Source organism: Tupaia chinensis, unplaced genomic scaffold (genome assembly GCF_000334495.1).
Source record: "Tupaia chinensis unplaced genomic scaffold, TupChi_1.0 Scaffold140061_1, whole genome shotgun sequence".
Taxonomy (NCBI): domain Eukaryota; kingdom Metazoa; phylum Chordata; class Mammalia; order Scandentia; family Tupaiidae; genus Tupaia; species Tupaia belangeri.
The window spans coordinates 679,053-689,568 of record NW_006199940.1 but is presented as its reverse complement, the minus strand read 5'-3'; the positions used below and the strand labels follow the sequence as shown (position 1 = coordinate 689,568).

The following is a 10,516-nucleotide window of genomic DNA, read 5'->3' as shown; positions in this document are numbered from 1 at the left end:
TTTTTTTTTTTTTTTTGAGGGGTTTTTGCTATAAGGCATGTGCACTCACCAGAAAGACAGAGGCAGGAAAACAGAAAGCGATAAATCACCCCCAGGGGAGATGGCCACGCCACAATCCCTTCTCCATTCTCCTCTTGGGATCTTGGGCACACATGCATATATGCCTGACGTGAGTTTAAGCCACTGGGTCCAGGACTTGAGCCTCAGTCAAGCTACATGGGAGTTCAGCAATATAACCATTACACCAACTGCTGGTCCTGAGAATAATTTTATTCTTCCTATTTGAAGGACAATCTTGCTGGATATCATATTCTTGGTTGAGATTGTTTTTCTATTAATGTTTTGAATACATCTTCCCATCCCTTCCTTGCCTGCACTGTTTCAATTGAGAGGTCTGATGTTAGTCTATTGGGATAACCTGTATAAGTAACTTGACATTTCTTCCTTGCCATTTTTAGAATATTTTCTCTTGGGAACCAGCAGTTAGTGTAATGGCTATGTCGCTGGACTCCCACGTAGCCAACTGCGGTTCGTGTCCTGGACCTGGTGGCTTAAAACTCACACCGGGCATGTGTGCGTGCCTGCCCAAGATCCCGAGAGGAGAATGGAGGAGAAGGAATTGCGGCATGACCTTCCCCCCTGGGGAGTGATTTCTTGCTTTCTGTCTCTATGTCTCTCTCTGTCTGTCTGCCAAGCACAAGCGCCGTATAGCAAAAATCTCTCCAAAAATAAAAAAATAAGAATATTTTCTCTTTAATTTTTACTAGTCTGACTATGATGTGCCAGAGGGAGGATCTTTTTGTGTTGATTCTATGGGAGGGGGGTCCTTTTTATTTCTTGGGTCTGAATTTCTCCATGTCTTTATATTTGGAAAATGTTCATATAGTATTTTTTTTTCTTTTTTTGGAGAGGTTTTTGCTATAGGGCACATGTGCTCATCAGAAAGACAGAGAGAGAGAGACAGAAAGCGAGAAATCACCACCACCACCCCCCATGGGGGATGGCCATGCCACAATCTCTTCTCCTCCATTCTCCTCTTCGGATCTTGGGCATGCACGCACATGCGCCTGCATGGGTTTAAGCCGCTGGGTCCAGGACTCAAACCGCAGTCAACTACATGGGAGTCCAGCGACATAGCCATTACGCTAACTGTTGGTCCCTGTTCATATAGTATTTCATGAAAGAGGTTTTCTATGTCTTTAGCAGATTCTTCACCTTCTGAAATAACCATTATACGAATATTTGGGCGTCTCAGGGTGTCTAGAATTTTCAGTACATTGTTCTCATTTTTTTCATTGATTTTTCTTTCTTTTTGGTGACTTGGTCTATCCTGAAGACTTTGTCTTTGAGATCAGAAATTCTTTCTTCTGCATGGTTCAATCTGTTGTTAATGTGCTTTCTAGAGAGATTTTAATTTCTTGTATTCTTCATTTCTAAAAGTTCTGTTTGACCTTTTCTTTTTTAAAGATTTATTTATTCATTTAACTCCATTCTTTCTTTTTTTTCTTTTCTTTTTTTTTTTTTTTAACTTGACCAGACAGAGGAAGAAAGAGAAAGGGAAAGCAATGAGGTCCAGGACTCAAACCAAGGATAGACATGTGGAAATCCAGTGCCTTTAACCACCATGCCACCTGCCAGCCTGTTTGATTCTTTTTTAGGGTGTCTAATCATTATGAAATTCCTCTCTCATGTCCTGAAATTATTTCCTCATTCCCTGGAACTGAGTGTCTGTTTTCTCTTGCATCTCATTGAGTTTTGTCACTGTGAATATTCAGAATTCTTTTTCTGACATTTCCGTGTATTTCTCACTGTTGGGGAAGAGCTACCACCTTGTTTTCTCATGTTTCTTTAGGATCTGTGCTGGTTTCTAGTCAGCTGATGCAGTATTCACTTTTTTTCCTATTTACTGGAGTAGATTAGGTAGTGCTGGTAGAGGAAATTTCAAGCTTAGTTCCCAGGAGTGTTCCTACTGGAGGGCCTGTCTCCCAGGTAAGAGCAGTTATGGGTAACTTCAGGTGTTTCGTTCCTCTACCAAATGTTTAGTTCTTGATGAGGTGGTAGCAAGCTAAGGAGATATAACTTGGTGAGAAGGATCAAGTTGCGTGCTGCGTGAAGCAGGGCTCCAAAGTTGCTTTCAGGCACCAGGCATGGACTCACCCTAAAGCCTGCCCAGATCAGGCTCAAGACCCTGGTGGGCAGGGCAAGACCAGTCTGCTGGAATGATGGGTGATAGAGTCCAAAAGCTTCAGTTATTCCACCTCTTTTCTTTTTTTCATCTTTTTTGAGAGTTTTTTGTTATAGGATGCATGCACTCACCAAAGAGACAGAGACAAAGAGAAATCACTCCCCATGGGGGATGATCACGCCACAATCCCTTCTCCTCCATTCTCCTCTCAGGATTTTGTGAATGAACACATGCACCTGGCATGAATTTCAATCTGCCAGGTTCAGGACTTGAACCATGGTCAACCATGTCCACCTCAAGCACTACTCCACCCACTAGCCTTCCTGAACCTTCTCTCTTTTAGAGAGAGATTTCTGCTATAGGGCACATGTGCTCACCAGAGATCTAGAGACAGAGAAATCACCCCCGCCCCCAGGCAGGATGGCCACGTCACAATCCCTTCTCCATTCTCCTCTCCAGATTTTGGACACACATGCACACACACCTGGCATGAGTTTTAAGTCATCGGATCCAGGTCTGAAACCACAGTTCACTTATGTGGGAGGCCAGTGACATAACCATTTTGTCATCTGCTGATCCCCAGGCAGTCTCTCTCTCTCTCTTTTTTTTTTTTTTTTTTTTTTTGAGAGAGAGAGATTTTCACTGTAGGGCACGTGTGCTCACCAGACAGACAGAGACAGAGAGACAGAAAGCGAGAAATCATCCCCCAGGGGGGATGGTCACGCCGCAATCCCTTCTCCTCCATTCTCCTCTCGGGATCTTGGGCACGCACGCACACGCGCCTGGCGTGAGTTTTAAGCCACCGGGTCCGGGACACGAACCGCGGTCAACTACGTGGGAGTCCAGCAACATAGCCATTACGCTAACTGCTGGTTCCCCCCAGACATTCTCTCTTAAATGTCCACCTGTTCTCTACCAGTTGCCCTTACGCCTAGCTGCAGCTCTGCTGCTGCTCCTCACTCCTGACCCTGTGGTTGTTGCTCATCCAATCACACATGTCGTCTGGAGTGACTTCTAGTTACTGCTGAAGGAATCAGCATCCCCATTCACCACATAAAGAGGCTGACCCACCAACCAGGGCAGCAGAAACTGGTGGAGTCATCTGACTATAGAAGCCTGAGAAGGTGACAGTCCTGACTTCCAATGTAGCTTCCCTTACTTACTTTGTTTTGGTTTGAAAGTTATTATCATTCTAGAAAATTCTAATTTGGAAAATGAGAAATGAGTTCACACACATTTCCACCACTTACTGTCTCCAGAGATAACACTTCCAGGGCTGAAACTTGGTATCTCCTGAACTCCCTAGGGCACCTTTGTCAGGAGTGAGAATTCTAAGAAGGATTGGGTGGACAGACAGTACACAGAGCAGAGCCAGCAACCACCCAGGGATGTCCCTGCACCTCTTGTGCAAGATGTCTTGAGCAGTTTGAGTGGACAGATTGCACAAGTAGAGCCTGTGACTGTCCAAGGATGTCCCTGCACCTCTCACTCAGGTGTCATCAGCAGTAAGCACATTTTGACATTCAATCCTGTCAGTGTTAATGCCTCCTTCCCACTTTGGCCCATTGATAAAAAGCCAGAGTGCCCCCTCTGGGCTCAAGCAAGCAAGCCCACGCATGGGGGTCTTGCCATAGCCCCAACTCAACCACCACAAAAGCCCAAGCAGCCTTCTTTCCTTGCCATTTGGACCTGCTTGGGAGGTCTTCCCTGCTGGCCTTAATTACATAATAGCCCTTCTCATGCTCTCTGGTGTGTGAGGAGGTGTCTTCAGTCTCAAAATTCTGGGTGAGGTCCATCTGCCTCTGCAGGAGACCCTATCAATTGGCACTGTGAGTAGGAAATCTTTACAATGCCTGCTCATCTTGACTCACAGCAGTTGCTCAGCTCGCACTTAGCTGGGCCACTTTGTGGGGCAGAGTCCAGTGGAGCCTCTGCCACAGGTTGAGCTGAACTACAGTTTTTTTTAAATTAATTCATTAATTAATTATTCAATTCACCAGAAAGAAAGAGGGAAAGTGACAAAGCAAGCCACTAGGTTCAGGACTCAAACCACAGTTGGTCATGTGAGTACAGCACACCAACCACCATGCCACCTCCCAGCCCTCTACATTGGTTTTAATAACTAATCAGTGTTGCGGGATGAAGGCCCTCCTACAAGTGGCCCTGGGTTGTGTGAAAACAAACCTCCAATTTGTGGTGGGCTCGAGGCAAGCTCCTGGGACTGTTGAGACACTTGTGAGAGGAGGGAAAACAGCCACTATGTGGTATATTTGGGGCATATTTCTGAGATAGGCAGCTCTCTTGTATCTATCACAACAAAGGTCCTGATCCTTGGGGTTCCAGGGAAGAACACCCTGGGCACAGCCCAGTAATTAATTCAAACTCAATGTGAGCTTGTGGTCCTTAAACCTTATGAAGCAGCTATTGTCTTGGGGGAAGTACTTGACTTTGATATTGACTGGGGCTATCTGGAGGAAGCACCTTATAAATATAACAGGGTAGAGAGGACACCCTGAAGTACATCCAGTGACAACTCCCCAAAACAAACAAAGGAATGAAAGGAATAAATCCAGATACAGGGTGAGGAAACAAAACTAAAATAGATCCACAATTCAACCCAACTGAAAATTGGGTTGAAGAATTAATTAAGAGGACTGGCTCCAAGGCCAGGTGGTTAAGGCAGCTGGATTCCTACCCACACGGTTGTGTTTTAAGTCTGAGACCCAGTCGATTGAGAAACATGCCAAGCCTGTCCATGTGTACCCAGAATCCTGAACAGAGGGAGATAAAGAGGCTATTTGGCATGACCATTCCCCATAGGGGGTGTCTTCTTCCCCCCGCCCCCCATGAGTATATGTGCCCTCTGGCAAATTATTTTTTTTTTAATAAAGAAAAACCTTTTTTCCACATTGTGACTTATTTGATGACAAATCAACAGCTTTGCCTGAGGCTTTCCCACACTCAGCAGACACAAATGCCAATGGAGAAGGGAGCCTTACTGGTCACTTAAAACACACACTTGTAGAACTGTGGGATAAAATGTGGCCAACACTAATACCTGCCTCTCAAATATCCATTTCCCATTTCTTCCTTACAAATAGAACCAATTTGTCCAGCACAGTACTTTATCCTAATGAAAAACTACATGTTCTCAGTCCCCAGTGGAGCTACAGCTGATCCTATAACACACTCAGGCCAGTAAGATCTAAGTAAAAGTTACAGGTGCAGGGGACCAGCAGATGGCATAAAGGCTACATCACTGGACTCCCATGTAGTCAACTATGGCTCGAGTCCCAGACCCTATGGCTTAAACACACCAAGCGTGTGTGTGTGTTTGTGCCCAAGATCGCGAGAGAATGGAGAAGAGGAGATTGCAGCGTGGCCATCCACCCTGGGGGCAATTTTTCGATTTTTGTCTTTCTGTCTTGCTGTCTTCCTGGCAGGTGCACGTGCCCTATAGCAAAAATAAATAAATAAATAAAATCAACAAACAAAAAAAACTCTCCAAAAAGTTACAGGCACAGTTCTAGAAAACCTCTTTAATATGCGGTTGTGAGAAAAACCTTTGCTTTCATTTTTTTCTTTATACTACCTGGAATGTGAATGTAATTCTAGTGATGGAGCAGCTTCTTGCAATTGTGAGACAAAAAAATTGTTAAAAGGCCCACTGCAATAGTGCATCAGTAACACATTTTGTGATGTTGAGGCCATAATGTAAGATTCTAGGTTTGCATCTGGAGGGCTCCTTGTATACCCTGGGCATATGCATACCCATGATCCTGACTGGCTGAGGCTGGGTAGAATCCTGGCATGAAGGCCCTGCTGAGGGTGACTCTTTTTCTCACTTTCTCTCCCCCATTACACTCTTTGTCTTCTGTCAAGAAATATGTGAATAAGCTTTAAAAAAAGGGTGGGAAGGGACGAACAGACAGCATAACGGTTACGTTGCTGGCCTCCCACATGGTTGACTGTGGTTTGAGTCCCAGATCCAGCAGCTTGAAACAGGCATGTGTGTACATTCCCAAAATCCCAAGAATGGAGGAGAAGGGATTACAGTGTGGTCATTACCCATGGAGAGTGATTTCTTGCTTTCTCTCTCTCCAGTGAGCACACACACCCTATAGCAAAAATCTCTCAAAAAAAAGTGAAATTTACATGTTAAAATGGCCAATGTTTGGGGCCAGCAGGCGGAATAGTAGTTACGCCACTGGACTCCCACATGGCTGACAGTGGTTCGAGTCCCAGATCTGGTGCCTTGAAAAACGCATCAGGCACCTGTGCGTGTGTGCCCAAGATCCTGGGAGGACAATGGAGAAGGGATTGCAGCATGACCATCCCCCTGAGGGATGATTTCTCACTTTCCCTCTCACTGTCTGTCTTTCCAGAGAGTGTACATGTCCTAAGGCTAAAACTTCTTTTAAAAATATATATGGCTGTGGGAACCAGCAGTTAGTGTAATGGCTATGTCGCTGGACTCCCACGTAGTTGACCGCGGTTCGTGTCCCAGACCCGGTGGCTTAAAACTCACGCCGGGCACGTGTGCGTGCGTGCCCAAGATCCCGAGAGGAGAATGGAGGAGAAGGGATTGCGGCGTGACCATCCCCCCTGGGGGGTGATTTCTCGCTTTCTGTCTCTATGTCTCTCTCTGTCTGTCTGGCGAGCACACGCACCCTACAGTGAAAATCTCTCCAAAAAAAATAAATAAATATATATGGCTAATGGCCAATGGGGAATAAATAGGAAGCCTAGGGACCAGCAGATGGCATAATGATTACATCACTGGATTCCCATGTAGTCAACTGCAGTTTGAGTCCCAGACCCGGTGGTTTAAAACTCATTCTGGGTGTGTGTGTGTAATACCCAAGAGCCCAAGAGGAGAATGGAGAAAGGGATTGCAGCATGGCCTTCCCCCTGGAGGGGATGATTTCTTGCTTTCTGTCTCTGTCTCCCCATTGGTGGGTTATGATTGGTTGCTTTGTGGACCAATCATGAGGTGCCAAATATGCAAATCTGAGGGATTCTAAGCTCACTGATTTGCTATGGGAAGTGGCCAATCAGACTATGGTTTTGAAGGTGAGGATTTTGAAGGGGAGCCAATTATGACCTTTGTCACTGTGTAATTGTTTGCTCTCTGAGAAAGCGAAACCTAATGACCTCGCAGACTCGCTGGTTCGCAGCTTCCCAGTCTGGGCAGAGGGGAACCCACAGGAATGGCAATCAACCACCCACCTATAATGGTTAAACTAACACCTCAGGCACGGCCTGTGTGCCTCCACCAGTACCCCGGCGCTAGGCTGGCTATAAAGAAACACATTAACCGGCTTAGAAAAGCTGGGATCCTGGTTGAATGCCAGTCTCCCAGGAACACTCCCTTCATCCCTGTGAAAAGGGAGTCTCTGGCAATTATCAGCCAGTTCAGGACTTATGAGCTGTGAATGCTGCCACGGTGACCTTACATCCCACCATGCCCAACCCATATACTTTGCTGAGTGCCTTCCCAGCAGACTCTGAATGGTTTACATGTCTGGACCTCAAGGATGCTTTCTTTTGCCTATGGCTAGCAGCAGTCAGCCAACCATTACTTGCTGAAGGCCTCCAATCTTACCCTTTTCACTGATGATAGTAGCTACATAAAGGACGGGACACAATATGCTGGCTATGCAGTTACCTCCCAGAACACAGTGATGAAGGCTGGGACACTTCCTCAAGGATGGTCAGCTCAGCAAGCTGAACTCTGAGCATTAATTCAAGCCTTAAGGCTGGCAGCTGGTCAGAGGGTAAACTTCTACATAGACTCATGCTATGCATTTGCTACCCTGCATGTTCATGGGGCATTATACCAGGAGAGAGGACTCCTCTCAGCAGAGAACAAAACGGTAAAAAAACAAAGAGGAAATCTGCCAGTTATTAGAGGCTGTCTGGGAGCCGAAAGAAGTGGCTATCATCCATTGCAAGGGACACCAGAGGGGGGAAGACCCCCATTGTCTTAGGAAATCAGCTGGCAGACCAGACAGCCAAGGCTGTTGCCAATCAGGCCCCAACTGTTGTGGCTAAGATATTGCCACTCAAAAACCTCCCAAAAAATCCCCCATACACTTCAGATGAACATCAGTGGGCAAAATCAGAGGGAGCAACCCTGAAAGAAGATGGATGGTGGAGACTGCCTGATAAAAGAATATACATACCCCAGTCCCTAGGATATTCATTGGTAAAACAGCACCACGAGCTGACTCACTGGGGGAAAACTAACCTAGAAAATATGATATGCTGATACTATTTTTTAAGTCGCCTACCATCATTGTGTGCAACTGTCACCATGAGATGCGAGACCCACCTGGGTGGGGCCGTACACTATTGTGCTTGTCACTCCTACTGCAGTTAAGGTTGTGAGGGCTGGCTCCGTGGATTCATCATACACGAGTAAAACAAGACATAAGCCAGAGGACCCTGGGACTTAGATGGTAAAGAGCCACCCTGAGCAGCCGACCAAGGTGACTTTCCAGAGGACAGAGACCTGACGAATCTACAGCCCTGCTGCAGTTAGTCCGTGGGCTGACTGCTCTACGCACGTCGGAAGATAAGGAATTCAGTGACAGATATCCTTACCCCTAGACCATTCTGGTCCTAGGTAGGGCCAGGATTCTCTCTTTGGCCCTGGATATTGTCCCTCTGTTAATTGATCCTCCTAGAATAAATTTGAGGAGGCTCAAGAGGGGGGAATGATGTGGCTGGGCCCAGAACTCAGAGTAGCCCAAGGCTAACTGTTGCCATTCCAGGCCTCTGTGCCTCTGTGAATTTTCTGCCTCCACCTCTCATCCTCTGAAGTGATAAAACAACCGGAGACCTTGATAAGCTGAACACCCTGCTTATCTGACCCTTTCTTCCTGAGAACAAACTCTGGGCTACATCTTCCCTATGGGCTGCTTCTTCCTGTCCCTTAGCCTGCTGGAAACTGCCCCTTCCCAAACTTCCCAATAAAAGACTGTGCTTGAGAAAAAAAAAAAAGACTGTGCTCGACCCCCAAGCGGGCACCAGAGATTTTGAGCATTAACTCCTCCGTGCCCACCGGCGTGTTACCCGTTTCTCCAGAGTGCTGCCTTTTTGTTCCCCTGCCATCTGGTTTTTCCGCTACAATGCTTTAAAAAAAGAAAGAGAGAGAGAGAGGGAGAAGAGTGCCTAGCACACAATAGGCACGCAACTATGCTCAACGGTACAAGGGGCAGCTGAGAGGTGGCAAAACTATACATAGGGAGCTGTGTCAGAGCCGATACTACTAGCTGAACCTAAGTGACAGGGACACAGATAGTCACGTTCCTATTCTCAACGCCCATGAATTTATGAACATTTCCAAAATACAAAGCTGTCAAGGAGAAAGAGGACACAGAATACACGGAGGTGGAAGCGCATGGAGCACCAGCACTCTGTCGGGAGTGTTGCTGCACAGACCTTGATCCCTGCAAAACCACTCAGGACAACTGCAAAGAGGCTGAGCTCTGCCCACCCTGGCTCTGAGCTTTATGGCACATTGGCAAATGGAGCCTGTGAAACCATGTATGTGTACCAAGGAGGCTCACATTCCAGAGTGGGAGCTGTCCTTGCAGCTATCATGAGCCACGATCTCAGAATTACTGCCACCCCCCTCCCAGCCTCCTGCCTCAAGCCCCTCATCAAACCAGGGCACACCCGCCCAGGATCACGCTCCTCGCCTCCAGCACTGCCCTGCTGAGAAGCTCTTTCTGGGAGCTAACAGCAGACCACAGGACCGCCAGTCTCGGGGGCGCTGGAGCCTTGGCTTTCCGCGCGCCGCAGAGCGCGCGTTCCGCTGGGGTCGCCGACGCCAGCAATGAGCACACATGGCGATCCCCCCACCTGGCCTGCCAGTGAGCGATGATGACGTCGCACAAATAAACAGGGTGACTTCGCAGTGCTGCGACCGGGATGGAAGAGCCTATGAGGAGCTGCAGTAGCTGCCCCAACCGAGGTTTGCCACCCGAGGACTGTCGAACTCCTAAGCAGAGAAGCAGGACTGACGATCTGGAAGGGGATGCAGATGGCTGTCCAGCCTCCGAGAGAGGGCAGTGTGCCTCTCTAGGAACTGTGAAAGCCTCTGCTCTCGATAGCTCCGCAGTGCGGCCAACGCAGTGGAGGCGGAGCCGTCGCCCAGACTGGCAAGGCGCCGCGCTGCGGGATTGGCGGACTGGCAGGGGGCGGGGCCCCCACGGATTGGCGGCTGCGCGGACGGGGTGGGGTAGCCCTTTGTCTGAGGGCACTGCTGGCGGTCCCCTCTTCGCCCGAGGCTGCGGCGTGGACGGGGAGGGCCTGCGGCGCCGC

The 10,516-nt window shown here is 47.8% G+C and overlaps 1 protein-coding gene across 3 annotated transcripts in view; it reads left to right on the top strand.

Moving 5' to 3' along the window:
• Window positions 1-10,516, top strand: part of ZNF250 (zinc finger protein 250) — a 79,425-nt gene that overhangs the window by 45,852 nt on the left and 23,057 nt on the right. For 2 of the 3 annotated variants that reach the window (XM_014593252.2, XM_006162454.3), the window contains exon 1: window positions 10,437-10,496. The exons of the other annotated variant lie outside the window; for it this stretch is intronic. The gene's annotated coding sequence lies outside the window, so the exon portion shown is untranslated. Of the gene's footprint in view, window positions 1-10,436; window positions 10,497-10,516 lie in introns of those variants that run through there. 3 annotated transcript variants of the gene reach the window in all.